Source organism: Pituophis catenifer, unplaced genomic scaffold (assembly GCF_029215685.1).
Source record: "Pituophis catenifer annectens isolate HBS135680 unplaced genomic scaffold, rPitCat1.0.hap2 SCAF_15, whole genome shotgun sequence".
Lineage (NCBI taxonomy): Eukaryota > Metazoa > Chordata > Lepidosauria > Squamata > Colubridae > Pituophis > Pituophis catenifer.
Window position 1 is genome coordinate 2,899,846 of NW_027256895.1, and position 27,970 is coordinate 2,927,815.

The window sequence follows — 27,970 nt, forward strand, 5'->3', positions numbered from 1 at the left end:
GGCCTGGCCTGAGAAGGTAAGGGCAGTAGTGGGTTGCTCCCGGTTTGGCCCGGTTCGGCCGAACCGGTAGCGGTGATGCTATTACGTCACCGAACCGGTTCTCTTTCTTCGGGAGCTGGGCCCTTCCGCCTGCCCCCCGCGTTTTTCCGACCTTATATTTCTTCTTGTTTTGCCCAGCTGACAGGTGCAATCCACTCAGCTGGGCAGATTCGCAACGCGCTTGCGCAAAGCACGCAACCGAAGAGGCGATCGCGCGCGAAGTGCGCGCACAAAGAGAACTGTGTAGTAAAGCCGGTTAGAACCCACCCCTGGGTAAGAGCGATGGCGGGGGGTGGAGAAGCGGCAAGGGAAGAGACAGAGAGATACAGAGAGAGTGGGAGAGAGAGATACAGAGAGAGAGAAGGAGGGAGAAAGAGTGAGAGAGAGGGGGGACGGAGAGATGTCAAAAGGATTTTGTGATTCCCGGTGTTTTTTAACAACTGGTTCTCTGCCCTAATGACCAGCTGGGTAGGCGTGGCCAGGGGGGCGTCATGTGACTGGTGGAAGTGAGTGACGTCAAGCTGGCCATGCCCACGCAGGTTTTGTGGCTCCCGCTGTTTTCTTTTCTGTGGGAAACGGGTCCAAATGGCTCTTTTGAGTGTTTAAGGTTGCAGACCCTGTCCTGTCCTAGACCATTTCACACAAGTGACTGTCCAATCTCTTCTTAAACCCCCCCCCCGTGATGAAGCACCCACAACTTCTGTTGTGGCGAGCTGTTCCACTGGTGAATTGTCCTCACTGTCTGGAAGTTTCTCCTTCGTTCCAGGTTGTTTCTCTCCTCGATTCGTTTCCATCTGTTGCTTTTTTGTCCTGCCTTCAGGGGTTTTGGAGAATAGGCATTCCATGATTCCATAAGGTTGATCCCCTCTTCTATGGGGCAGCCCCTCAAATACTGGAATACTGCTATCATGTTGTCCGTCGTCCCCCAGCAATCTGGCCTATTGGACTGATCCAATCTCAACATTCCCCCCCCCTCCATCCCTATGGATTGGTACGCCCTCCAAAAAGACGAGAAAAATTCCTAGCAGAGGGATGCTCAGGCAGAAGAGAGCAATGGCGCCACCTGGAGACCGCAGAGGGTATAACCAGAGCCCCGCAGGTGCCACCGTCGTCCGACGCATTTGCAAGACTTTTGACCTATTTTATTTTATTTATTTATTTTAATTTAATTGTCGACCTTCCTTTTTCTCTCCCCTCCCGGGAACATTTTCATCCTCTGAGGGGATAGTCTGCAATTTTAAAAAAATCATAATAATAATATTCGCCGTCTCCTTTGAACTCAAAAGACAGGGTGCAGATTTTGTTTGCGAGGTGAAGAGGATTATAATTCGTATTTTGAGAGTGCTTTTATGGATGGACCAACTTTGGGGAGGGGGGGGTTGGTCACTGTCTCGCTCCGGGACATCCTCTCATCCTCCCTGAGATTTCCTGATGGTTCTCCTATCCCAGAGGTCTGCAACCTTAAATCACTGAAAGAGCCATTTGGATCCGATTCCCACAGAAAAGAAAACACCGGGAGCCACAAAACCCTTCCCGTGCCTGACGATTTCTTGAGCGGCCACAAAACTAGCATATGTAGTTGAATTAAACATTCTGTTTTCTTCTGAAACTTTTCTTTGCTTGGATTTATCCATGGTTGGCCTACCGGGGGTTGAAAAGCTCAATAAATCACATGTCGGCAGGTGTCGCACATTGGCGGTTGTGACGCATATTTTGAGTGACAGGGAGCCGCAGCAGAGGGGGTGAAAGAGCCACATGCGGCTCCAGAGCCGCAGGTTGCTGACCCTTGCCCTATCCAATCTCTAACCAGTTCTGACCTTACTGTTGTCCTCGATTCGGGTCTGAGCCTGGTGCTGAGGCCAATGATGGACGCCAGACACGAGGTGCGGGTTTTCGATGGCTTTTTATTGGGGTTGCCCCAAGGAAAAGGACTCCTGGCCAGTGGTGGGTTTCACATTTTGTTACTACCGGTTCACCCCACACGGGCACCCTCGCTTCACACGCCTGCCTTCCGCACATATGTCCGGCCTCAAAAACATGCCTAAAGAGGATGGCATAGAGCCAGGGTGGGTTGCCATGCCGACCTGCGATTTCCGCTACCAGTTCGCCCGAACCGGCTGAATACCACCTCTGCTCCTGGCTAACTGCCAAGAAGCCAGAACAAAGGATTAAGAAAGCTTTATACATTTTCCCTAAAGGAGAAGGTAGGACAAGGCGGGACGATAAGAAATATTACTAAAATAAACATTTCAGTAATAATTCTACAATTTGTTCTATTGGTCTTTAGTTGTCCCTATTCGTAACCCCTGGCCAGGGGTCAGCAATCTGTGGCTCTGGAGCCACATGTGGCTCTTTCACCCCTCTGCTGCGGCTCCCTGTCACTCAAAATATGTGTCATTGTGGACACCCGCCAGCACGCGATTTATTGAGCTTTTCAACTCCCGGGTAGGCCAACCATGGATAAATCCAAGAGAAGAAAAAAGTTTCAGAAGAAAACGGAACGTTTAATTCGACTACAGAGGCTAGTTTTGTGGCCGCTCAAGAAATCGTCAGGCACGGGAAAGGTTTTGTGGCTCCCGGTGTTTTCTTTTCTGTGGGAAACGGGTCCAAATGGCTCTTTGAGTGTTTTAAGGTTGCAGACTCCTGGCCTTGGCTAATGGATGCTCCAGGACAGCGGTGGGTTTCACATATTCTTTCCACTGTTTTGCCGCGTGTGCGCACGCTCGCTTCACATGTGCGCTTTCCACGCATGCCCCCAGCCTTCCGCGCATGTGCTTTGCTCGTGCGCGCCCCTTCCGCACATGCTCCCAGCCTCAAAAACGTGGCTAAATACGACGGCATTATACCGGGGCGTGTGGGTGGGCCCTACTGCAGTCACCGCAAGCGGTTCACCTGAACCAGTCCGAACCGGCTGAATACCACCTTTGATCCAGGAGTTATCTAATACACATTCTATTTGCTGCAGGCCATCTCTAGTCCTAACTTTTAGCTGAGGCCTGCAAGTTGCTTAACTCTTGGTTGCTTTTATCAGCTTTCTAACTGCCCAGCATTGTTACAGGCTTCACACCTGCACTTTTCCTGTGAAATAAGCAGTCTTGCCACAATTACAGGCGTCCTGATTTACTTTCAAGCGTGTGTGTGTGTGTGTGTGTGTGTGTGTGTCATGACGTGGCTTTATTTCAGCAGACAGCCCATCACTACTCCAATGCCGAGACGAACCGGGTTTTGAATCTGCCTCCTACTGACAAGAATTCAGATTTTTAAAAGGATTTATCGAAGGCCCAGTTCAATCCACTTTGGCAAATTTCCAGGAAGCCGGTTTGAGAAATTCAGGCGGCAACCATCTCAGCTTGGTTTGGAGAAGATAGATTAGACATTTGGAAAGACCCTTGTGGTTCCCACCATGGACAAACGGCTGCAAAAATGGATAGAATGAGCAGAGAGGGTGAACCCACACACAATTACTTTTGTTTCGACTTGGAAACCGCTTCTGGACTTTGTGCTCGGGGTGAAAAAAAAAGAAAGAAAGAAACTTTGATTCTGGGTTTTACCGATTAGATAGGTTTGTTATTATAGAAATGGCTAGTGTGCGCTATTATGTAAAAGTAAAAAGTTGAGGTTAGGCGTAGGTCGGAAGGGACCTTGGAGGTCATCTAGTCCAACCCCCTGCTCCAGCAGGAGACCGTTACAGAATTGCAAAATTGGAAGGGACCTTTGAGATCATCTAGTCCAACCCTCTGTGCAACCAGCATTTCCCTTATAGAAATACCCTAAAATCTGGAGGAAGGGAGGGGAGCAGTTTGCTTTAAATCCAGCTTCGAAATCCAAATCTCCAGCTTCCATATCCCAAAGTTATCGATTCATTTTTCCTCCAGCACTTTTTTCTTTTTTTAATTTGATTTATATGCCGCCCTTCTCCGGAGACTTACAATGCGCTAAGCAATAGCCTTCATCCTTTTCAATAAGCTGCGCCGTGGACTTTTTAAATTGGCCCGCCAAAAAAAAAAAAGGACAAAATCACACCGTTTTAGATCTAAGGCACATTTTTTTTAATTTCAAAAATATATAAAAGTAATTTTCTTGTCTGCTTATTTAAAAGTCTAGTCCTCTCCGAAACACATCCGAAACGGGGGAAAAAAAACACCGTAAACACCCTAAAATATTAAGAACCCCAGCTGCCCTTAAAATTACAAAACGGTGCCATTATGGATGCGCAATGGCGAAATCCGCATCCGGGTTGCGACAGAACGTACTTCATTTTTAAAACGTGGTGCAAAACCGGCAGTAAATGATCCAAGTCGCGGGGCTGTTTCGCAAGCCGGCGCGATTGGAAATCATGGAACGAGCTTAAAAAGACACTCCGGGCAGTTACCTACAAGAGAAATCTTGCCGACGCCACTGTCCTGGAGTTCACAAACCACAATTACACAATTGGTTGCCGTGTGAGAAGAACTCGATTTGAGGTTTCAGGCTGGAACCAGGCTCCGTTCTTCGTCTTGAGGTGACTTTAAGACTTTGAAGTTGAAGTAACCACGAATAGATGTTCTCCTCAGAGGTGAATTTCACATATTTTTACCACCAGTTCGGCCTGCGCGCGCACATTCGCTTCACACATGCACCTTCCGGCCATGTATTTGGCCTTCCGCGCATGCACCGGCCTTCTGCACATGCGCCCCGCCTCAAAAACGTGGCTAAATAGAACAGCATACCGCCGGAGCGAGTGGACAGGCCCATCTGCAATTTCCACTGATTCGCCCGAACCGGCTGAATTTAGTTCTCCTGCTGGTTTGGTTCTCCTGATACCGGTATTATCATTCTTTACCATTTTGAACCTTTAGTCCAGAAAAACATGGAAGTTGTTGTTTCTCCCAGCCTAGGGGTGTCTCCCCAAAAATCCCATAATCCCCATCTCTTTACAGGTAAGGCCTCAACTTACGACCTATCGTAGAGAGCCCCAAATTTCTGTCATTTGGAGAGACATCTGGGAAGTGAGTTTTTGCCCCATTTTATGGCCATTCTTCACCCCGTGGTTAAGTGAATCACCGCAGCTGGTAAGGTTGTTTGCTGAATCGGGCTTCCTCGTCGATTTGGCTCGCCGGACGGTCGCAAAAGGGGATCACGTGACTTTGGGACACAGCAACAGTCGTTAAGTACCATGTTTCCCCGAAAATAAGACCGGGTTTTATATTAATTTTTGCTCCAAAAGACACATTAGGGCTTATTTTCTGGTTAGGTCTTATTTTGGGGTGGAAATACAGTACTAAATATATCCATCTGACTGACAATCTTAACTGGGGCTTATTTTGGAGGGTAGGGCTTAATTTTCCAGTTGGCTCACCTCCAGCGTGCATGCACATGCTGGCCAGTTGATTTTCGGGCCTTCTGGGCCCACCAGAAGTAGGGAAACAGGCTGTTTCCTGCCTCCTGAGGGCCTCAGGAGATGGTGGGGAAGGCCCGTTTTTCTCTCTCCCCAGCCTCCAGGGCCTTTCTAGGAGTCTGGGGAGGGCGGAAACAGCCTTCCTCACCCCACTGGAGGCCCTTGGGAGGCCAAAAACAGCCTGTTTGCCAACTTCTGGTGCGACCGGAAGTTGGCAAACGGGCCATTTCCGGCCTCTGGAGGGCCTCCAAGAGTGTGGGGAAGGCTGTTTTTGCCCTCTCCAGACTCCTAGAAAGGCTCTGGAGGCTGGGGGGAGCAAAAAATGGGCCTATCATGCCATCGCGTGCCAGGAGCGGGGGGAGTGGGAGGGGTTGTGGGTACATGCGCAGGAGCAGGGCGCATAAAATTATGGGTGTGGGCATGGACGCGCGCGACCCCCTCCCCCCCGCTCCTGGCATGCAATGGCAAAAAGGTTAGCCATCACTGTTCTAAGCCACTTTTTATTCTTGCCGTTGTAACTTTGGAATGGTCACTAAATGAATGGTTACTATTACCTACATTAGACAAAGATTTGATCTCGTGATTGCGGCCGCCATCTTGGTTTTCTTTGATACCGTGGGCAAATTCCCCCGTCCCCAAGCCAAGTCATTCTTCATGATAGACCAAGCTACCTCTTCTCAAAGAGGTCTACTCTCTTGAGGGATCCACCAACGAGTACAATATTTGTAGGACAGAAGCACCCAGAACAAGATCCGAACTCAACATCCTCCATGCTTAAGAGCTACCAAATCTATCAGGTTTCCGGTAAGGATGAGTGGACTGGCCTTCAGCAAATATTCGGGTGGGGAAAAAAGCTGATTTTTGTTGTTGTGGTGCTGAATTTCAGTGCAAAGGTACAGAACCCCATATTTGAGGGGTTTGAAGTTCCAGGGGGGCTGCAGGATAAAACATATGATGAATGGTTGCAGGAACTGGAAGGTCTGGACCAGAGGTCTCCAAACATGGCGACTTTTAAGACTTGTGGACTTCAACTCCCAGAATTCCTCAGCTACTTTAAGACTTGTGGACTTCAATTCCCACAATGCCTCAGTTACTTTTAAGACTTAAAGCGGCTGAGGAATTCTGGGAGTTGAAGTCCACAAGTCCTAAAGCGGCTGAGGAATTCTGGGAGTTGGGGTCCACAAGGCTTAAAAGTAACTAAGGAATTCTGGGAGTTGAAGTCCACAAGTCCTAAAGGCGCTGAGGAATTCTGGGAGTTGGGGTCCACAAGGCTTAAAAGTAACTAAGGAAGTCTGGGAGTTGAAGTCCACAAGTCCTAAAGGCGCTGAGGAATTCTGGGAGTTGGGGTCCACAAGGCTTAAAAGTAACTAAGGAAGTCTGGGAGTTGAAGTCCACAAGTCCTAAAGCGGCTGAGGAATTCTGGGAGTTGGGGTCCACAAGGCTTAAAAGTGACTAAGGAATTCTGGGAGTTGAAGTCCACAAGTCCTAAAGGGGCTGAGGAATTCTGGGAGTTGGGGTCCACAAGGCTTAAAAGTGACTAAGGAATTCTGGGAGTTGAAGTCCACAAGTCCTAAAGCGGCTGAGGAATTCTGGGAGTTGGGGTCCACAAGGCTTAAAAGTGACTAAGGAATTCTGGGAGTTGAAGTCCACAAGTCCTAAAGGGGCTGAGGAATTCTGGGAGTTGAAGTCCACAAGGCTTAAAGCAACTGAGGAATTCTGGGAGTTGAAGTCCCCAAGTCCTAAAGCGGCTGAGGAATTCTGGGAGTTGGGGTCCACAAGTCCTAAAGCGGCTGAGGAATTCTGGGAGTTGGGGTCCACAAGGCTTAAAAGTGACTAAGGAATTCTGGGAGTTGGAGTCCACAAGGCTTAAAGCGGCTGAGGATTCTGGGAGTTGAAGTCCCCAAGTCGTGGCCATGGTGGGCATTTGACACAGGCTCAGATGCATTTTTCAGCCGCAGCAGAGGGGTGAAAGAGCCACATGCAGCTCCAGAGCCGCAGGTTGCTGATCCCTGACCTACAGAGTATGTAAAATCCGGCATTAAACTGTAGTAGTAACATAGGATGCTGCTTGTTTTCTATCCAGATCAGGCACTTACGTGAGGCCCCATAATTGTAATCCAATTCAATCCGGTCCTCCTGCAGCACTCTACTGGCCGAAAACGGGCCCTGCGGAAACTCCACGCGGGACCCCACGCAGCCCATTTTAGCCCGCAGAGGTACCACAGGCTGGTCCTTTGATATTTGCAGGCCGGCCTTGCGGGCCAGATTTAAGCACCTTTGAGTTTGACACCCCTGGTCTAATCTAACAAAGAGAAGGATTAGGGCAGTCTTCCAATATTTGGGGGGCTATCACAAAGAAGAGCGGGGGAGGGGGTCAACCTATTCTCCAAAGCCCCCGAAGGCAGGAGGAGAAGCAACGGATGGAAACTAACCAAGGAGAGAAGCAAGCTAGAACTAAGGAGAAATTTCCTGTCAGGGAGGACAATTAGCCAGTGGAACTGCCTGCCACCAGAAGTTGTGGGTTGCTCCATCATTGGAGGTCTTCAAGAAGAGACTGGACCGCCGTTTGTCCCGCAGGGTATCCGCTCGAGCACGGGTTGGATTAGAAGACCTCTAAGGTCCCTTCCAGTCTTTGTTATTCCAGAAAGAAGCCCGCCGGATGGGCCAATCAGGTGGAGGCTGAACTCCAGATCTCTGGATTTCATCGTCTCCATCCCCAAATCTAGATGGAGACACTGTTCTCAATGCAAGGCGGGTTGAGGTAATCGTAGGGGAGAGCCAACGACTGGTTCCGCTGGTCGATTTCCTCGGAAATGGCCGCCAGGCGGTTTTGAAACGTCTCCATCAGCCTCTTGGGTTCCTCTTCCACGAAATGGTGCTCTGGGTAGAACCCCAACGGTCTCTGGAAAAGATTTATGAGGAGAAAACATTTCGAGCGGCAAAAACCACCCGCACCGTTCGCCCGGAACAACGGCCTGGCTCGTAAGCCTGGCGCTCCCGTCGCCGTTTTTCTGGCGGGAAATTAGATCAAATATCTTTTGAGGTGCGCCTGAGGGAATAGAGGTTTCAGAGGAGAGACCCTGAAAAACAGGGGAGAAATCGTTTTAGGCAGGCAGACCTCGACTTACGACCCGTTCCTTGAGGGACCGTTCCAAGTTTTAAAAAGGAGTCCTTGACTTATGACCGTTTTTTCACAGGGACGACCTTTGCAGCATCCCCTTGATCGTGTGATAGAGAGGGAGGGAGGGAGGGAGAGAGAGAGAGAGAGAAATAAAGAAAGAAGGAAGGAAGGGAGGAAAGAAAGAAGGAAGGAAGGAAGGAAAGAAGGAGGGAGGGCCTTCCTTCCTTCCTTTCTCCTTTCTTTTGCTCTTTCTTTCTTCTTTCTTTCTTTCTTTCTTTCCTTCTTTCTCTTTCTCTTTTTTCTTTTTCTTTTCTTCCTTTCTTTTTCTTCCTTCCTTTCCTTTCCTCCCTCCCTCCCCTCCCTTTCTTTTTTTTCTTTCATCCTTTCCTTTCTTCCTTCTTTCCTTCTCCCTTTCTTTCTTTCGCTCTTTTTCTTTCGCTTTCTTTCCTTCCTTCCCTCCTTCTTTCTTTCTCTTTCTTTCTCCCTTTCTTTTTTCCTTTCTTCCTTTCCTCCTTTCCTCCCTCCCTTCCTTCCCTCCCCCTTTTTTCTTTCTTTCTTTTCTTTCTTTTTCACCCTTTCCTTCCTTCCTTCTTTCTTTCCTTCTCTCCCTTTCTTTCTTTTGGTCTTTTTCTTTCGCTTTCTTTCCTTCCCTCCCTCCCTTTCTTTCTTTCTTTCTTCCTTTCTTTTCTTCTTTCTTTCTTTTTTTCACCCTTTCCTTTCTTTCTTCTTTCTTTCCTTCTCTCCCTTTCTTTCTTTCTCTTTCTCACTTTTTCTTTTGCTCTTTCTTTCCTTCCTTCCCTTCTTCCCTTCTTTCTTTTTCTTCCTTTCTTCCTTTCCTCCTTCCTTCCCTCCCTTTCTTTCTATTTTCTTTTGCCCTTTCCTTTCTTCCTTTCCTTCCTTCCATCCCTTTTTCTTCCTTCCTTCCTTCCTTTCTCCCTCCCTCCTTCCCTCCCTTGTAACCTTGTAATTGGACCCACAAGGAATTTGTCTCCGGTGCATAAGCTCTCAGTGTACATCCAAACACCGAAGTGGTATCTCGAAGCCTACGTCGACTCCCGCAGTCCTTTCCCTCCTCTGGATCGGGTATCCCCGCCACTTACCCGATCCCCGGCTTCGTTGCTCAGGAGCCAGAGGGAAGAGAGAGCAATGCAGGTAACGTTGACCTGCGGAATAGTCTTGAGGATGCCCTCCAGTGACGCGGAGCCCTTCACAGTTGGCGGGGGTCTCCTCATGGTCGTGGGGACGTTTGGCATCCAGGCGCCGTAGTCAAACTGAGAACGAGAGAGAGAGAGAGAGAGAGAGAGAGAGGCCAGGTGAGCTGAGAGTTTGCAACGCCCACCCTGCAACGATCAGGGCAGGTGTTTCCTGTAAACGCGCTGAGGTTTGGGGGCCAATTTGCAAGAGATTAGACTGGCTATGATTTCCCTTGTCATGAATGAAGATCATACTGAAATTTTGGGCCCAAATGTTCCAGGTTGGAGGCCACAAAGGAAGGGGGAGAGGGTTGAAAATTGTCAGGACAATTAGCGATAAGGTTCGTAGCTCAGGGTTGAATTATGGAGTCCGTGGTGATGCCTGAGCTGGGTTGTATTCTTGTTGACGTTTCCTGACCCGACTAGAGAGTATCATCAGTGCTGGAAGGGAGGTGGGTTTGTGGAGAGAAGGAGGAGGAGGAGGAGGAGAAGGAAAAAGTGTGGTGGAGAAGGAGAAGGAGGAGGGGGGAGGGGGAGAGGGAGGAAGAGGAGAAAGAAAAAGGAGAGAAGAGAAGAAGAAGAAGGAAGAGGAGGAGGAAGTAGAAGAAGAGGAGGAGGAAGAGGAAGGAGGAGGAGAAGAAGAGGAAGAAAAGGAGGAAGAAACAGAAGAAGAGGAGGAAGAGGAAGAAGGAGGAGGAGGGGGAGACCTGTGGGGTCCTTGGTGCTCTCTAAGCTTGATGGCTGGTCTTCCAATATTTGGAGGGGCTGTCCCCAAAGAAGAGGGAGTCCACCTGTTCCCCAAAGCACCTGAGGGTAGGACAAGAAGCAACGGATGGAAAGTAATCAAGGAGAGAAGCAACCTAGAACTAAGGAGAAATTCCCTGACAGTGAGAACAATTAACCAGTGGAACTTCAGAAGTTATGGGTGCTCCAACACTGGAGGATTTTAAGAAGAGACTGGACAATCCTTTGTCTGAAATGTTATGGTGTCCTGGTTGAGGAGAAGGTTGGACTAGAAGACCTCCAAGGTCCCTTCCATCTCTGTTACTTTGTTATGCTACTATCTAAGGTAGGATGCTTCTCACCTGCCCACTGTTGACTGCAGCGTGTTGAGCTGAACAGGTAAAAATGACCACGGTCAGGAATTTGGTGAGCTCCTCCGCGGTCGCCAGAGTTGAGGGAGCCCCCGACGCCTCTCGGCTTTGGAACGCTTCCTTGAAGATCTCCAAAACCCAGGCCTGGAGTTCGGAATCTCCTCTGATCCGGTCATCATTCCAGTAATAGTATCTGACAAAGCCTGCTACGAAGCTGGAAGAACAAGGACATTGAGTTGGAAAGTCTTCTCAAGACAGCTTTCCACCAACCTGGTGGACCTCGGACCACACGTTGGGCTTCGATTCCCAGAATCGCCAGTCGAAGGACGAAGAGAGTCAAGTCCGTCTGGTGGTCCCAACAGGTGGAGAAAAATAGAAGACGTAGACCCTCCAAATGGAAGTTGGGTGGCTGAAGACCAAAACTAGACCAACAGACTTGACCAAGAGTCTTTTCTGACTCAGTCTTAGCAGAAGCAAGAAACAGACTCCTGGTCATGAAAAAAAACCTTTTTATTTACGTCTTGTGAATTAATGGCATCCACCCACCGAAAAGTCCAGGCAAGGAGTTAACTGTAGTAACAGACCTGATCAGTTCCTTGCGATAATTGCCAGGCTGTGAGCTCCCAGCCGAAAGGCTGCAAATTAAGTTCTGGCGAGCATTTTTTGTGGCACAAAACACAATAAGCAAAATCTCCAGAAATACGAACGGTTGTCTCCTACAACCACCATTCCCCTTTCCTTCTATTTATTTCCCCAGCCAGGGAGGGGCCATTCAGCGTCCGCGTGTGCTTTGCTTCCCAAGTCGACTCCTTGTCCTCCATTGCTCCCCTCTCCTAACTGCTCTGTGCATACCACGTGCATCTGGAACAGGCCCCAGCTATTCTTCCTCCTCACTCATCTCAGCCTCCAAAGGCAGCTGCCTCTCCGGCGGCTGGGAAATGTCGGACGGCCCTAGCTCTATCTCTGCGTCCGTCGCAGAGCATCCATCAGAGCCTTCCCCGCTGGCCCACGTTCCTCCCCAACCTCCTCATCATCCGAGTCTGCCCCCAGCTCCGCTGGCAGCTGGTGGGCCACAACAGAGTCACCTGCCTTCCTCTCGATTCCCCATTCAGATTTCTGATTGTTTTGACTGCTTCATTATTCTCTTTCTGGTCCTTCCTCTGCAAGGTTAAGCCATGCTTGACTGGGTTTAGAAGCTAGGAAGATTTGAACCTGGTTAGTCTTTGGATCAGATTAACCTGGTTAATCTTTGAAGTCTCCCAGGATGGACTTCATGATCACAAACTCATTCAGACTCAGCTGGAGGGGGAGGTTCATTTGATCCGGCTACAGCTAATCTTCAATTTACGACCACAATGGAGCCCCAAATTTCCGTTGCTAAATGAAACAGTTGTTTGAGTGAGTTTTGCCCCGTTTTATGACCTTTCTCAGTTGTTAAATGAATCCTTGCAGTAGTTAAGTTAGTCACACGGCTGTTAAGGGAATCTGACTTCCCCCCCGTTGACTTTGCTTGTCGGAAGGTCGTAACAGCGGATCACGTGGCCCCGGGACATTGCGATCGTCCTAAATATGAGCATCCGAATTTTGATAATGTGACCTTGGGATGCTACGACCGTCATGAATACGAGCCAGTTGCCATGCATCTGAATTTTGAATATAGTACAATGGTCATGTGAAAAACGGTCATAAATCACTGGACACCACGAATGGTCTTTAAATGAACTGTTGTAAGTCGAGGACTATCTGTACGTATCCTCTCTGGGTGGACCGGAACTAATATGAAAAAACCCAGGCAAGTTAGATTTGGATGGAAAGATATCACGAAATACCAAGTTCTTATTTGGCAGAAGAAGACAATAGCAAGACGTTGAGACATTGTGTTCCTGTCGGAATACATTTGGTTGAAATGGTATTTTATGTGCAACAACCACAGTTGTGTTCTGCCAGTAAATGGCAGTGTTTACAAGTTTGGATCTACAGTGTATGCTCTAGTAGAGTTTCCTGTTAAAACAGTTAAGCAGTAAAGCACATGGTGACTGTACTCTGTTTGATCATATATATAAACAGAATTTCTAACAGTTCCCAAGAAACCTGTGGTTGATCATGGAGACATCCGAGAACGTCTTCAGAAAACCAAGACCAGACCTCACCTCTCTATGGCAGCCCAGATCTTGGTGGCATCATCTCGATAATAATAGTTGGCGACAGAGTCAACTCCACGAGCCTTGATGTCCTCCGGCAGGCAGAGCGAAGAGTAGGTCAACTGTTGAACCCCTCGGCTCACCAAGGAACCGATCCCTTCAAATCCGGCTGAGGTGGCCTGCAAGAGGGAGAAGGTTGAGTTGCTCACGGGTAGTCCGTGAGCTCAACGTACCATTGCCTAGCGAGAGGGTGGTTAAGCGAATTCTGCCCCCCCCCCGGTTTGGTGGCCTTGCTCGCCACAACTGTTAACGGAATCGCTGCCGCAGTTTAAGTAAGTGATACCGTTGTTAAGTGAATCTGGATTCCCCCGTTGAGTTTGCTCGTCAGAAGGTCGCAAAAGCTGGACACCCCCCCCCGGGACACTGCGACCGTCATAAATACATGCTGGTGGCCAAGGCCTAAATTTTGATCATGTGACCCGTTGGGGATACTTACAATTTGTAACTAGGAGGACTAGTCATAGATCACTGTCTGTTTATCTGTCTCTGTCTGTCCGTCCATCATCTATCAAGATCCATCCCTCTCTGCTTGCCTGCCTGCCTGCCTAACTATCCATACATCTATCCATCCATCCATCATGCTCCATCCATTTCTCTCCCTACCTATCTACCTACCTACCTATCTATCATTTAAGCTCCAGCCATTTCTCTACCTACCTACCTATCCATCCATCCATCATTCAAGTTCCATCCATATCTCTATCTACCTATCATCCATCTCTCTCTCTCCATCCATCCATCCATCTATCATCTATCAAGCTCCATCCATCGCTCTCTCTCTACCTATCTACCTACCTACCTATCCATCCCTCCATCATTTAGGCTCCAGCCATATCTCTACCTACCTACCTATCATCCATCCCTCTCTCTCTCCATCCATCATCTATCTATCTATCTATCTATCCATCATCTATCTATCTATCTATCTATCTATCTATCCATCCATCCATCCATCCATCATCTATGAAGCTCCATCCATTTCTCTAGCTACCTATCTATCCATCCATCCATCCATCTACCTATCCATCCATCCACCCTATCATCCATCTCTCTCTCCATCCATCCATCCATCATCTATCAAGCTCCATCCCTCTCTCTAGTTACCTATCCATCCATTCAACCATCCATCTATCTACCTATCTACCTATCTATCCATCCCTCCATCATTTAAGCTCCAGCCATATCTCTACCTACCTACCTATCATCCATCTCTCTCCATCCATCCATCCATCATCTATCAAGCTCCATCCCTCTCTCTAGTTACCTAACCTACCTATCCATCCATCCATCCATCCATCCACCTCTCTCTCTACCTATCTATCCATCCTTCCCTCCATCATTTAAGTTCCAGCCATATCTCTACCTACCTACCTATCATCCATCTTTCTCTCTCTCTCTCTCTCCATCCATCCATCCATCCATCATCTATCAAGCTCCATCTCTCTACCTACCTTCCTACCTACCTATCCATCCATTTCTCTACCTACCTACCTACCTACCTAACATCTATCTGCTCACCCGTCCGTCCGTCATCTATCTATCAAGCTTCTTAGCCACCCATCTCCCTCTCAGAGGGCTCTGGGAGGTTTTATCAGTGCTTTTATAACTGCACTAAATGAATGGCCGTAAACCGAGGACTACCCACTACCCAAGCTTCACTTGAGGACGAATTGAACTCGACATGAGCTTAATTGTTGCTCAAATGCCTTTAAACCCTTTCTTTGTTAAAACTGTTGTGGAATCCAAAAAAGAGAAGGAATGGAGAAGTGCAGGGATAAAAAGAGACCAGGCAGAGAAACTGCCCCAGAAGGTCCACCTTACCTGATCCATCATGCCACCTTTCCTGATCAGACGGATCCTGGCTAATATGTTGATCTGGAGCGTGTATCTTATGTGTGGAATCAGGAGCTGCAGAGGAGGAGGAGGAGAAGCAATGAAGGTAGGTATCTGAACCTACCAGGTGAATAGGATGTTCTGTCCCCGTCTCACACACGCACACAAACAGTCAGCCGGGAGTTAAATAAAACTTGCAGACAATAAATTCCTTTGATAACAGGATTGGCAGCAACCCAGTAGCTGCTTGCCAAGAACGTTACTCACAGAGGGAGGTGTTCCTCCTCCGTCAGATAAACCAAAACAAATACACAAAGCCACAGAATTGTCAAGTCCAGTCCGTATTAAATCCAAGGCAGGCAGATGACGTAGTTTCAGAGATACAATGTAACTCACTAATTGTTTAGTTTTGTCCGTCACAGAGCCTGAATGGCCACCACACCCCCTTTTATCCCCTGTGGGGTGTGGTCCAGTGACTCAGCTTAATCTCTGGCACGCCTCCTTTTCTGCTGCATGCGCTTGTCTCTCCGACGCTGGCGTGGATCCAGCCAAGACTCATCTCCATCACTGTCCGACTGCGACTGTTCGGAGATACCTGGCTCCTGGCCAATCTCTTCTCCTTCGGGAGACACCTGAGGCATTGCCAGAGAGGAGGGTCCTGGAGAGGGCCTTTTTTATCCACCTATTGGGTCCTTTCCAAGGACCCAGGATAGGCAGATGTGGATGTTTGATGAGGTTGAAGGCCACGTCATGGAATGTCAGCCCTTCCGAGTTAAGCTGCCTTTTGCAATTGACTGACAGGGATTTTGTCAATGCCTTCTCAGTCAAGCTGCCTTTTGCAATTGACCAAGAGTCTGTCAATGTCATTCCAAGCAAAGTTGCCTTTTGCAATTGACCGATGAGGATTTTGTCAATGCCATTCCAAACAAAGATCCTTTCGCAATTGACTGACAGGGATTTTGCCAATACCTTCTCAGTCAAGCTGCCTTTTGTAATTGACCAAGGGTCTGTCAATGTCATTCCAAGCAAAGTTTCTTTTTGCAATTGACAGACAGGGATTTTGTCAATACTGTTCAGGTCAAGCTGCCTTTTGCAATTGACTGACAGGGATTCTATTAATGCCGTTCTAAGCAAAGATCCTTTTGCAATTGACTGACAGGGATTTTGCCAATACCTTCTCAATCAAGCTGCCTTTTTGCAATTGACCGATGGGGATTCTGTCATTGCCGTTCCCAGTTTTCCTTCTGTTCACAATTGACCGATGGGGATTTTGTCTATGCCGATGGCGTTCAAGAGGCGTTTCCAGATATTTTGGGATTGCACCTGATGTCAGCACTCCAAACTACATTCGTTCCAGTGCTGACATAAGGAGGAGAAGAGGGGGCAGCTGGCAAGAGGACGCTTGACTTTTCACCTACTTATTTTCCCTGAAGATAATCTCCCCTAGGAGATGGGATGGGAGGGGGGACATTCCTGGGAGCTGAAGTAGTAGATATGGGGAGAGTGACTTGGAAAATGGCCAATGAGACGCAGAGAATTGGGGAACGGAAAGGGAAGGTTTGGGGTCAGGAAGTCAGTGCTGGCTACGACGAAGTCGGGGGGACAGATTGTCGTGCTTAATAAATGAAAGATTTCATCAAAGACTATTTGTTTGGAAATGCAATTTATTTGAGACGACACTGAAACCTGACACCAATAGTCCCGTATTGGGACTATTTTGCTTCCTTTTGCTATGGTTTTATGATTATTTGGGTCATTATTATTCAAATAGGGTGTCCCTCGTTATTTCATATCAAGTTGTGCACTAAGCTTAGTTGTATTCGTTTCATGGACAGCCACCCCAAACCTCGCATTATGGGGAAGCTGGACGAATCCAGTGACAATATTCCTGTTTACCTGCGTCACAATTCATGTGAAATCCCCCCCCCAGTGATCTGTCTCCATTGTGCCCTACCTTGAACACTGGATGGCACATGGGGAAGTGCCGTAGAGTGGCCATGGTGAAGATCTCGGCCATCAGATGGGTCTTCAGCAGGTGGGAGATGTTCTGGTGGACCTGGAAATCGGCATTGCGGACCCACATCTTAGCCAAGGTCCAATCCCAGTGCGAGTCACTGGGAAGGAAAATGGGACTCTCGGCACCCGGGATTTGGCTGAGCTGCGAGAAGGAAGAATACAAAGAACGACAGGGGTAGAAAAAAGGATGAATGAACAAGGAGATTGAAAAAAAATGACATTTCCTCACCCTTCGCGTCACTGATTGCTTTACCAGAACATTTATAGAACAGGGGAGAGGAGTGGTGCGGTGGCCTAGAGGGGGAGCTCTCGCCTCACAATCGGGAGGCTGGGAGTTCGATCCTAGGTAGAAGCAGATATTTCTCTCTCTGGGCACGATGAGAATATATCTGCTGAACAAAACTCCGTATTGGTGACACGAAGGGCATCCGGTCAGTAAAACACTCAGCTCCATTCAGTCGCCCAGACTCCACCCCACAAAGGATTATGAGGTTGTTAAAAGAGGATGATGATGGCCTAGAGGTGGAGCTCTCACCTCACAATCCGGAGGCTGGGAGTTCGATCCCAGGTAGAAGCAGATATTTCTCTCTCTGGGCACGATGAGAATATATCTGCTGAACAAAACTCCGCAATGGCGACAGGGAAGGGCATCCGGCCAGTAAAAAACACTCTGCTAACTCCATTCAGTTGCCCAGACGCCAACCCGCGAGGGATGATGGGCTCGTTAAATGACGGTGATGATTTATAGAACAGTGGACCGTTCTAGGTAGCCGTCCACTTACGACCATTCATTTAGTGACCGTTCACAGTCACAATGGCGCTGAAAAAAAGGGTACTTACGATCAATTTTCACTGTTTTGTTTTACCTGGATTGCTATCGGTACGAGATTGCCAGAAGATGTCTGGTGGAACAGGCACAAAGGGACAGCCAGGTACTGCTGTTCCCCTTGGATGACGTTGGTCGGGATTCCTTGGAGGATCTTGTAGTCCACTATGAAGATATTCCCCTTCTTTAAACAGAAGAAAGAGAGAAAGAGAGTGGGGGGGAGGGAGGGAGGGGAAGGGAGAGACAGAGACAGAGAGAAAAAGAAAGAGAGAGACAGAGAAAGAAAGAAAGAAAGAAAGAAGTTAGAGAGTTCCTTGCTATCATCTGAAAACCAGCCAACCCTCACTGTCAAAAATGCAGCCCACAACAGAAAGACCAGAAGGTCAAGAAGGTGGCTTCAGAAAGACCAGAAGGTCAAGAGGTGGCTTCAGAAAGACCAGAAGGTCAAGAGGATGGCTTCAGAAAGACCAGAAGGTCAAGAGGGTGGCTTCAGAAAGACCGAAGGTCAAGAGGGTGGCTTCAGAAAGACCGAAGGTCAAGAGGGTGGCTTCAGAAAGACCAGAAGGTCAAGAGGTGGCTTCAGAAAGACCAGGTCAAGAGGTGGCTTCAGAAAGACCAGAAGGTCAAGAAGGTGGCTTCAGAAAGATCAGAAGGTTAAGAGGTGGCTTCAGAAAGACCAGAAGGTCAAGAAGGTGCTTCAGAAAGACCAGAAGGTCAAGAGGGTGACTTCAGAAAGACCAGAAGGTCAGGAGGAGGCTTCAGAAAGACCAGAAGGCCAAGAGGAGGCTTCAGAAAGACCAGAAGGTCAAGAGTGTGGCTTCAGAAAGACCAGAAGGTCAAGAGGGTGGATTCAGAAAGACCACAAGGTCAAGAGGGTGGATTCAGAAAGACCAGAAGGTCAGGAGGAGGCTTCAGAAAGACCAGAAGGCCAAGAGGTGGCTTCAGAAAGACCAGAAGGTCAAGAGGTAGCTTCAGAAAGACCAGAAGGTCAAGAGGTGGCTTCAGAAAGACCAGAAGGTCAAGAGGTGGCTTCAGAAAGACCAGAAGGTCAAGAGGTGGCTTCAGAAAGACCAGAAGTTCAAGAGGTGGCTTCAGAAAGACCAGAAGGTCAAGAGGTGGCTTCAGAAAGACCAGAAGGTCAAGAGGTGGCTTCAGAAAGACCAGAAGGTCAAGGGGTGGATTCAGAAAGACCAGAAGGTCAAGAAGTTGGCTTCAGAAAGACCAGAAGGTCAAGAGAGCAGCTTCAAGGGTGGAGTCGCAACCACAACTTCCCTCTATTGACTCTCCCTGGAGATTCCCCAGTTCCTCCACCAAGAAAGTCACTAGGTCAACACAACCCTAATGAGATTCTTGGTGGAACGCAACCACAAGTCACTCAAGAATGCTAGAAACCACGTCCCAGTCACCTGCACTTCTTCCGAGAGAGTGGTGGCTTTTCCAAGGGACTCGGCGACCATCTCCTGGGTCACAGGGAAGTTGGCCGGGATCTCCGTGCACTTCTCAATCACCAAAGGGTTGACCCCATTCAGATACTGGTAGCCAAAGAAGGTATCTTCTAGCCAGTGATCAGCAACGTACTCTGGAGAACCGGAGAAAATCGAAATCAAAATGAGGGTGACTTTCTGATGGATTATGAAGATCACTCTGAAGATCTTGAAGGCCACTCTGAAGATCTTGAAGATGGGAGGATCTGGATGGAGAATTCTTGGAAGATTAAAAACGCTCTCTTCGTGCATTCTTGCAGAAAGGAGAAGGACATTATTTTAGGGAGACAACTGGGATCTCGTGTCCAATTTGAGTAGGAATGCAATTAGGAGGTGCAAGAGCTTGGGGTTCCTCACAATTAGAAGAGGAGAAGGTCTTGGAAGACCTGAAAGGGGAGAAGGTCAAGCGCTCAGGTTTTAAGCCAAAGATCTACTTTCAGAACTACAACCAGATCAACCAACAGGTCAAAAGCTGTGGTGTTACGACGGACTCTCCTTTCACAACATTCAAGATGGCCGCCTCTCTTTTCCGATAGCGGGACCTGCCTAATCCAGGCTCTGCACGTCCATTTTATCTGGGACGAATTCTGGGATTTTGTTTGTGTCGTGTAGAAGAAGAGAAGGGAGAGCTGGAGGTGGAATGAAGTGCGTCATCAGCTTAGAATCGTTACGTTGTCACAACTGGTTCACGTCCAACTTCTGAAATCTGTCGACTCTTATCTGGCTCCAATTTAGGACTGAACTTTAAACTGACTAGATTCTCGTGCATAAGCATGAGAGTTAAAGCTCTGAACCGCAACTTAACTTGATCCTCTAAGCTAACATTAATCTAGTCAACTAAAGTTCGATACTCAGTAGGTTAATGTTCCCCGTAGTGGCTGGGGAATTCTGGGAGCTGAAGTCCACCCATCTTAAATCAAACTGGCTGGGGAATTCTGGGAGTTGAAGTCCACCCATCTTAAATCAAACTGGCTGGGGAATTCTGGGAGTTGAAGTCCACCAATCATAAATCAAACTGGCTGGGGAATTCTGGGAGTTGAAATCTACCTATCTTGAAGCATATCGGCTGGGGAATTCTGGGAGTTGAAATCCATCCATCTTAAATCAAACTGGCTGGGGAATTCTGGGAGTTGAAGTCCACCCATCTTAAATCAAACTGGCTGGGGAATTCTGGGAGTTGAAGTCCACCAATCATAAATCAAACTGGCTGGGGAATTCTGGGAGTTGAAGTCCACCAATCATAAATCAAACTGGCTGGGGAATTCTGGGAGTTGAAGTCTACCTATCTTAAATCAAACTGGCTTGGGAATTCTGGGAGTTGAAATCCATCCATCTTAAATCAAACTCGCTGGGGAATTCTGGGAGTTGAAGTCCACACATCTTAAATCAAACTGGCTGGGGAATTCTGGGAGTTGAAGTCCATCCATCTTAAATCAAACTGGCTGGGGAATTCTGGGAGTTGAAGTCCACGCATCATAAATCAAACTGACTGGGGAATTCTGGGAGTTGAAGTCCACCAATCATAAATCAAACTGGCTGAGGAATTCTGGGAGTTGAAGTCCACCCATCTTAAAAGCCCCTCAATCCGTGTTCTATACTCCAAAATAATCTTCATTACCCTCCTATGTCTTTCACGCATTTTAGCCAACCCCCTAGATCCGTGGTCTTCCCGTATTTTTCCTCCTTTGTCCTTCTCCTCCGATACCAACCTGAAACCACGGTCTTGTTGAACCAGAAAACCTTCCGGATGTCCTCCAGCCTTTTCCAGGAATGGCGGTAGTTCATTAAGCCTTTTAACCTGAACTCCAACCGTCTGCGGAGCAAAAGAGAAAAGGGAGATCAGGATCGACCGTTTTTCTTCACGGAGGAAGCAAGTGCAAAATGCAAAAGCTTCCCCTGTCAACTTTGGTGAGAGAGGTCTTGGTGATTCTTTCACTGGGCCTACATGAGCCACCGGTACATAAACAAAGATCAAGCCTCACGCTCCCTTCCGGCACTGATGACGTTCCCTAGTTGGGTCATGAGACGTCTGCAAAGAAAACCACCCAACTCAGAGAGTGTTGTGGCCTGCCAGCGGCCTGTGCAGATCGTGGCTGAACTTGACGACAAGGCAGCTGGTGTGGTGTTGCGCCAGCAGCCGGCGCAGCCGGCGCTCGTGTCGGACAACGAGGAGGCCGAAGAGGATGTGGTGCCAGAGGCAGAGACTCAGCCAGGGCCTTCAGAACCTCCAGAGGCTCCTTCCAGTGGAGAGAGCGAAGTGGAGGAGCCTCTCCTCAATGCTCGAGCACGCAAGGGCTGCCAAAAGGCAGGAGTGGCTACTCAAGAGAAGGAGGTCCCCTCGAGAGTAGGGCTTGAGGATAATTGGCCACTCCCTCAGCCTATTTAAGTCGCACGCAGCCAGTGCTTTCTTGCTAGAAACAAGTCTCATTACTACAGAGCATCTTGGAGAGCGAGTGTCTGATCATGTCTGGTTTTCTGGGCTGGTTGCCAACCTTTGTCGGACTTTGTTCTTAATAATTTTGATAAGGACCCTTTGCACGGGAAACCTGCATTCTTGAAAAGGGGTTTGTTTGGAATTAAACAGTGTTTGCGAAGCTTGGTATGTGTCACATTCTCTGAGAATCCAAAGCTGGGGCAGAACAGAGAGCGCTCAGCACTCGCCGGTCCCCCTCCCCCCCTCCTCCTCCTCCTCCTCCTCTCCACAATCCCCCCTTCCTTCTGGCACTGATGACGTTCCCTAGTCGGGTCCCAAAATGTCTGCAAAGAAAACCACCCAGCTGAGAGCGCGCCCGGAGCCTCCCCAGTTCATCCCTGAGTCACGAAGATTTCGGTGGTACCCACGTCAGTTTTGAACGCGCCATGAAAGTGCTTATCTTGGTCAAGGAGAACTTGATGTTGGTGTTCATCTCTTCGATGGTGTCCACCGCCACGCACCGGGGCAAGCCGGGAGCGAATTCAGTCCATCTTGGATTTCAAAAGGAGATATTAAATTGCATTCGCGGTATAGTTTTTATAGCAGCAATCACATTGGTTTTACAGGACCCCGTAAGGTTAAATCTCAATTTACGACCACAATCGGGACCAGAACCACTGTTGGTTAAGCGAGTCGGTCGTGAAGCGAGTTGTGCTTCATTTTACGACCATTTTGGCTGCGGCCGTTAAGCGAATCAAGCTTCCCCCTCCCTCCCCCACGTTTGGTAATCTGGAACGGTCACAAAGGGAAATCACACATTCTCCGGGGACTCTGCCATGGTCATAAATGTGACGACCAGCCATAAATTTGAAGAGGGTCATAAATGCGGGGATTGCCCATAAGGATGAGGAGCAGTCATAAGGGCGAGGAACGGTCATAAGGGCGAGGACATGGCCTTTTTTCAGAATCGTGGCAATTTTGAACTGTGGCTAAAGCTGAGGCAGTTTGTAAAAGTGTCTGTAAGTCGAGGAGTGCAAGTTCAGTGGCCAATTTGCATATAAACCGAGAGGAAACCTCACTCCCTTCTAGCACTGATGATGTTACTTAGTTGGGTAATGAAATGCCTGCAAGGAAAATAACAAAGCTCAGGCCAAATGCAAACATTTCTGCAACTTGTCCTGGAGACAAATCAGCCATCCACAGACACACAGAGATAAACCACATTTACGCACGTCTGCTGAATGGCAGAGAGGAGGCCACGGTGTGTGTGGGTGAGAGAGAGGGGGGAAGAGAGAGGGGAGGAGAGAGGGGGAAAGAGAGAGATGGAGAGAGAGACAGAGAGAGACGGAGAGAGAGAGGGAGAGGGAGAGAAAGAAAGAGATGGAGAGAGAGGGGGGGAAAGAGAGAGAGAGAGATGGAGAGGGAGAGAGAGAGATGGGGAGAGGGGGGAAGAGAGAGACGGAGAGAGAGAGATGGGAGAGAGAGAAAGAGATGGAGAGAGAGAGAGATGGAGAGAGAGAGAAAGAAAAAGAGACAGAAAGAGAGAGGGGAAAGAGAGAGAGAGAGAGAGAGATGGAGAGAGGGGGAAAAGAGAGTGATGAAGAGAGATGGAGAGAGAGAGGGTGAGAGAGAGATGGGAAGAGAGAGGGGGAAGAGAGAGATGGAGAGAGAGAGATGGGAGAGAGAGAGATGGAGAGAAAGAGAAAGAGAGACAGAAAGAGAGAGGGGAAAGAGAGAGAGACATAGAGTGAGAGAGATGGAGAGAGGGGGAAAAGAGTGATGGAGAGAGATGGAGAGAGAGACAGGGTGAGAGAGAGATGGGAAGAGAGAGGGGGAAGAGAGAGACGGAGAGAGAGAGATGGGAGAGAGAAAGAGATGGAGAGAGAGAGAGATGGAGAGAAAGAGAGAAAGAGAAAGAGACGGAAAGAGAGAGGGGAAAGAGAGAGAGACATAGAGTGAGAGAGAGATGGAGAGAGGGGGAAAAGAGAGTGATGGAGAGAGAGAGAGGGTGAGAGAGAGATGGGAAGAGAGAGGGGGAAGAGAGAGACGGAGAGAGAGAGATGGGAGAGAGAGAGAGATGGAGAGAGAGAGAGAGAAAGAAAGAGATAGAAAGAGAGAGAGACACACAGTGAGAGAGAGATGGAGAGGGGGGGGAGAGAGAGAGAAAGTGTGCAAGCCTAAATAGAAAAGGGATGGTTAGCCTTACTTGTAGGTGTCCTGCCTGTTTCTCAGCTCTTCCGTCCTGTGTCCCAGCAGGCAGGAGTTCTGGCCGTCATCACAGATCAATTTGCCTGGGAGAGATGAAAAGGAAGGAAAATGTCCTGGGCACTGGATTCAAATTGCGCGTGCCTTTCTCCCAGGGTTCATGGATCCACCGACAAAGGGCGAGCCTAGCAAACTCAGGGAAAAGAACATCTTTTTCCTCCAAAGTGGACAGGGATGGGACAGAAAAAAAGGGGATGAGTTAGAAAGAGTAGGGGGTTGGACTAGAAGACCTCTAAGGTCCCTTCTCTATTCTATTCTATTCTATTCTATTCTATTCTATTCTATTCTATTCTATTCTATTCTATTCTATTCTATTCCGATTTAAGTTTCTGTCTCAGCATAGAAGACCTCGCAGAATTATTGTTGGAGATATAAAAAAAGGCATCACCTTCCCAACACCCAGGTAGTCCTCAACTTATGACCACAATCGAGCCCAACATTTCCGCCGCTCAGCGAGGCACTTCTTAAGTGGGTTTTTTGCCCCATTTTATGATCTCGCTTCTCACAGCTGTTAACCAAATCACCGCCGTTGTTAAGTGAGTCCCAGGGTTGTTAAGCAAATCCAGCTTCCCCCTTGACTTTGCTTTGGCAAAAGGTCGCAAAAGGGGGATCACGTGACACCCCCCTCCCCCGGGTACACCGCGACCGTCATCAATACGAGTTGCCCAACGGACGTTAAGTGTGAAAAAAACGGTTGTACGTTGCTTTTTTTCAGTGCTATCACGCATTGGAATGGTCGCTTCCAACGCGTTGGGGATTTTTTTGGGGGGGTTATTATTATTATTTTTTAAATGGACTAGATCAGGGGTGTCAAATTTTATGATTCGACTAATCATAAAAATACAACAGCATTAAACAACATGATCATACGAGACCGAACAGCGGAGCTAAATTTCCAGGATCGTAAATAGAAATGGCTGTCAGTTATAGATTGTTGATTGTAGGTTTAAATGGATTTACAGAGTATGTAAAATCCGGCATTAAACTATAGTATTAACATACAGTATTTTTCGGAGTATAAGGTGCACTTTTTGGTCTCCCAAAGGGGGGTGAAAATATCTGCGCGTCTTATAGACCGAATATTGCCGAAGCCCCACCACCCGCCGGCTGTTTTTTGGCCTCTGCACAACCCATTTTCGGGCCTTTTTTCTGCCTTCTTCAGGCCTTTTTTGGCCGATTTTCAGAGCTTTTTTCAGCCTGTTTTTGAGGCTTTTTTCGGCCTGTTTTCGAGGCTTTTTTGGGCCTGTATTCGAAGCTTTTCTTTTGAGGCCTGAAAAAAGCCTCAAAAATGGGCTGAAAAAAGCCTCAGAAATGGGTGAAGAAGCCTCGAAAACGGGCCAAAAATGCCTCAAAAACGGGCTGAAAAAAAGCCTCAAAAACAGGCTGAAAAAAGCCTCAAAAACAGGCCGAAAAAAGCCTCAGAGAAATGAGCCAAAAAAAGCCTTGAAAACGGGCCAAAAAAAGCCTCAAAAACTGGGCCAAAAAGCCTCGAAAATGGGCTGAAAAAAGCCTCAAAAACAGGCTGAAAAGGCCTCCCAAAAATGGACCAAAAAAGCCTTGAAAACAGGCTGAACAAAGCCTCAAAAACAGGCCAAAAAAGCCTCAAAAACAGGCCGAAAAAAGCCTTGAAAACACACCGAAAAAAGCCTCAAAAACAGGCTGACAAAAGCCTCAAAACAGGCTCAAAAAAGCCTCAAAAACTGGCTGAAAAAAGCCTCAAAAACAGGCTGAAAAAAGCCTCAAAAACAGGCTGAAAAAAGCCTCAGAGAAATGGGCCAAAAAAAAAAAAGCCTTGAAAACGGGCCAAAAAAAGCCTCAAAAAATGGGCCAAAAAGCCTCGAAAACAGGCCGAAAAAAGCCTCAAAAACAGGCCGAGAAAAGCCTCAAAAACAGGCTTAAAAAAGCCTCAAAAACAGGCTGAAAAAAGCTTCAAAAACAGGCCGAAAAAAGCCTCAAAACAGGCTTAAAAAAGCCTCAAAAACAGGCTGAAAAAAGCTTCGAAAACAGGCCAAAAAAAGGCTCAAAAACAGGCTGAAAAAAGCCTTAAAAATAGGCTGAAAAAAGCTTCGAAAACAGGCCGAAAAAAGCCTCAAAAACAGGCTGAAAAAAGCCTCAAAAACAGGCGGAAAAAAGCCTCAAAAACAGGCCGAAAAAAGCCTCAAAAACAGGCCGAAAAAAGCCTCAGAGAAATGGGCTCCCCCCAAAAAAGCCTTGAAAACGGGCCAAAAAAAAGCCTCAAAAAATGAGCCAAAAAGCCTCAAAAACAGGCTGAAAAAACTTGTTGATTTCCTCTACTAAATTTAGGTGCGTCTTATAGTCCGAAAAATACAGTAGGACGTTGCTTGTTTTCTATCCAGATCAGGCCCTTACTTGAGGCCTCATAATTGTAATCCAGTCCAATCCAGTCCTCCCGCAGCACTCTGCTGGCCGAAAATGGGCCCCGCGGAAGCCCCGTGCGGGCCCCCACGCAGCCCGTTTTAGCCGGCAGAGGCACCGCAGGCCGGTCGTTTGATATTTCCAGGCCAGCTCTGCGGGCCAGATTTAAGCATCCTGCAGGCCGGATGTAGGCCACAGGCCTTGAGTTTGACACCCCTGGACTGGATGATCTCACCTGTGGCCTCTCTCAGCACCAGGGTCTGGTCGTCCTCGATCCATTGGTAGCAAGGAAAATGGAAATTTTGGCCATCCGGGGCGGTCAGCTGGACGAAGTCGCAAAACCATGAATCTTCTGGGAAAAACTGATAGGGTTCCTTATGGAGCCGGATGAAAATCAGGGCCCCCAGGTCACAATCACTCGAGATTTCATAGTCATCCACCTGAGGAAAGAAGCGAATCCGTTGCAGGGAGGGGGAAGCACGACCTGTTGGATATCAGCCTGTCGAGCACCCACTCGCCGAAACGAAAGAAATTAGGGGAAAAGTGAGGGAGCAGAGAGCCAGCTAGGCTGAGGACAATCTCGCTTTGGTGGCTCTGAAGGCACTTCGGGGACAGATGTGAACCGTCCTCGACATACGACCGTTCGTTTAGTGACCGTTCCAAATGAGGGCACTCCAAAAAGAGACTTATGGCCATTTTTCATTCTTACGTTACGAGCGTTTTTCACTCTCACGATCGTCGCCGCGTCTCCACAATCACGGGTTCAAAGTTCTTGGCCACTTGACTCACATTTATGACGGTCGCAGCGTCTTGGGGGGGCGGGGTCACGCGATTCCCCCTTTGGCGGCGTTCCGTCGAGCGCAGTCGACGGGGGAAGTCGGATTCGCTCAACATCCGTACGACTTCACTTAGCGACCGCAATGCTTCCCCTAACCATGGCCAGAAACATCGTAAAACAGAATCAAATTCCTTTAACAGCTGTCTCGCTTAGCAACGGGAATCCTGGGCCCGATTGCAGTCGTACGTCGAGGCCTACCCGTGTTTAGATTCCTGTACCGAGTTTGAATATGATGTTTTTTTCCTCTTTTTCATGCAAAATGTTTTGGCCTCAGAAAAATAATAATAAATAATAAATATAATAATAATAAATAAATAGATAAATACCAAGCTCTGTGAGCTCCTGTGCCAGCGAGATTGTAAAACCGGGGTGGGGAGGGAAATCCACATAACCACTGTTTTGCTCAGCAGCAGAAATTTGAGTTTGATTGTGGTCGTAAGTTGAGGACCAACTATATATCCTGTTTCCCTGAAAATAAGACCTATCCCGAAAATAAGACCTGGCATATTTTTATTTGTGTGCCTAATATAAGCCGTATCCCCAAAATAAGCCCTACTTAAGAGCCTGCGCAGCCGGCTGGCCGCCTAATCCATCTGGTTGCTCGTGGTGCCGCAGCCACGAGGCGAAGTCGGGTGGTGATGGAGCTGCCCCATGTGTCCCACACCTGCTTACCTCAGGGCCCCCGAAGCCATGCCATCTGTGCCCTGACGGCTACCTCATGGCACCCATCTGCAGCAGCAGCCCACATGACCGCCAGCCCACTTCTGCTTGCTTGCGGCCGCAATGGAGCAGACGGCCGAGTGGTGTGCTAGTGCTGTGGCTGCGACACGAGGCCACAGGTGCCGGGGAGTGGATGGCCTGGATGCAGGGCCCTGAGGTAAGCCAGCATGGGGC

General features: G+C 48.3%; 1 pseudogene; it reads right to left on the reverse strand.

The window, feature by feature from the left end:
• Positions 1-8,138: 8,138 nt before the first annotated feature.
• Positions 8,139-27,970, reverse strand: part of LOC139324786 (polyunsaturated fatty acid lipoxygenase ALOX15B-like) — a 38,821-nt pseudogene continuing 18,989 nt past the window's right edge.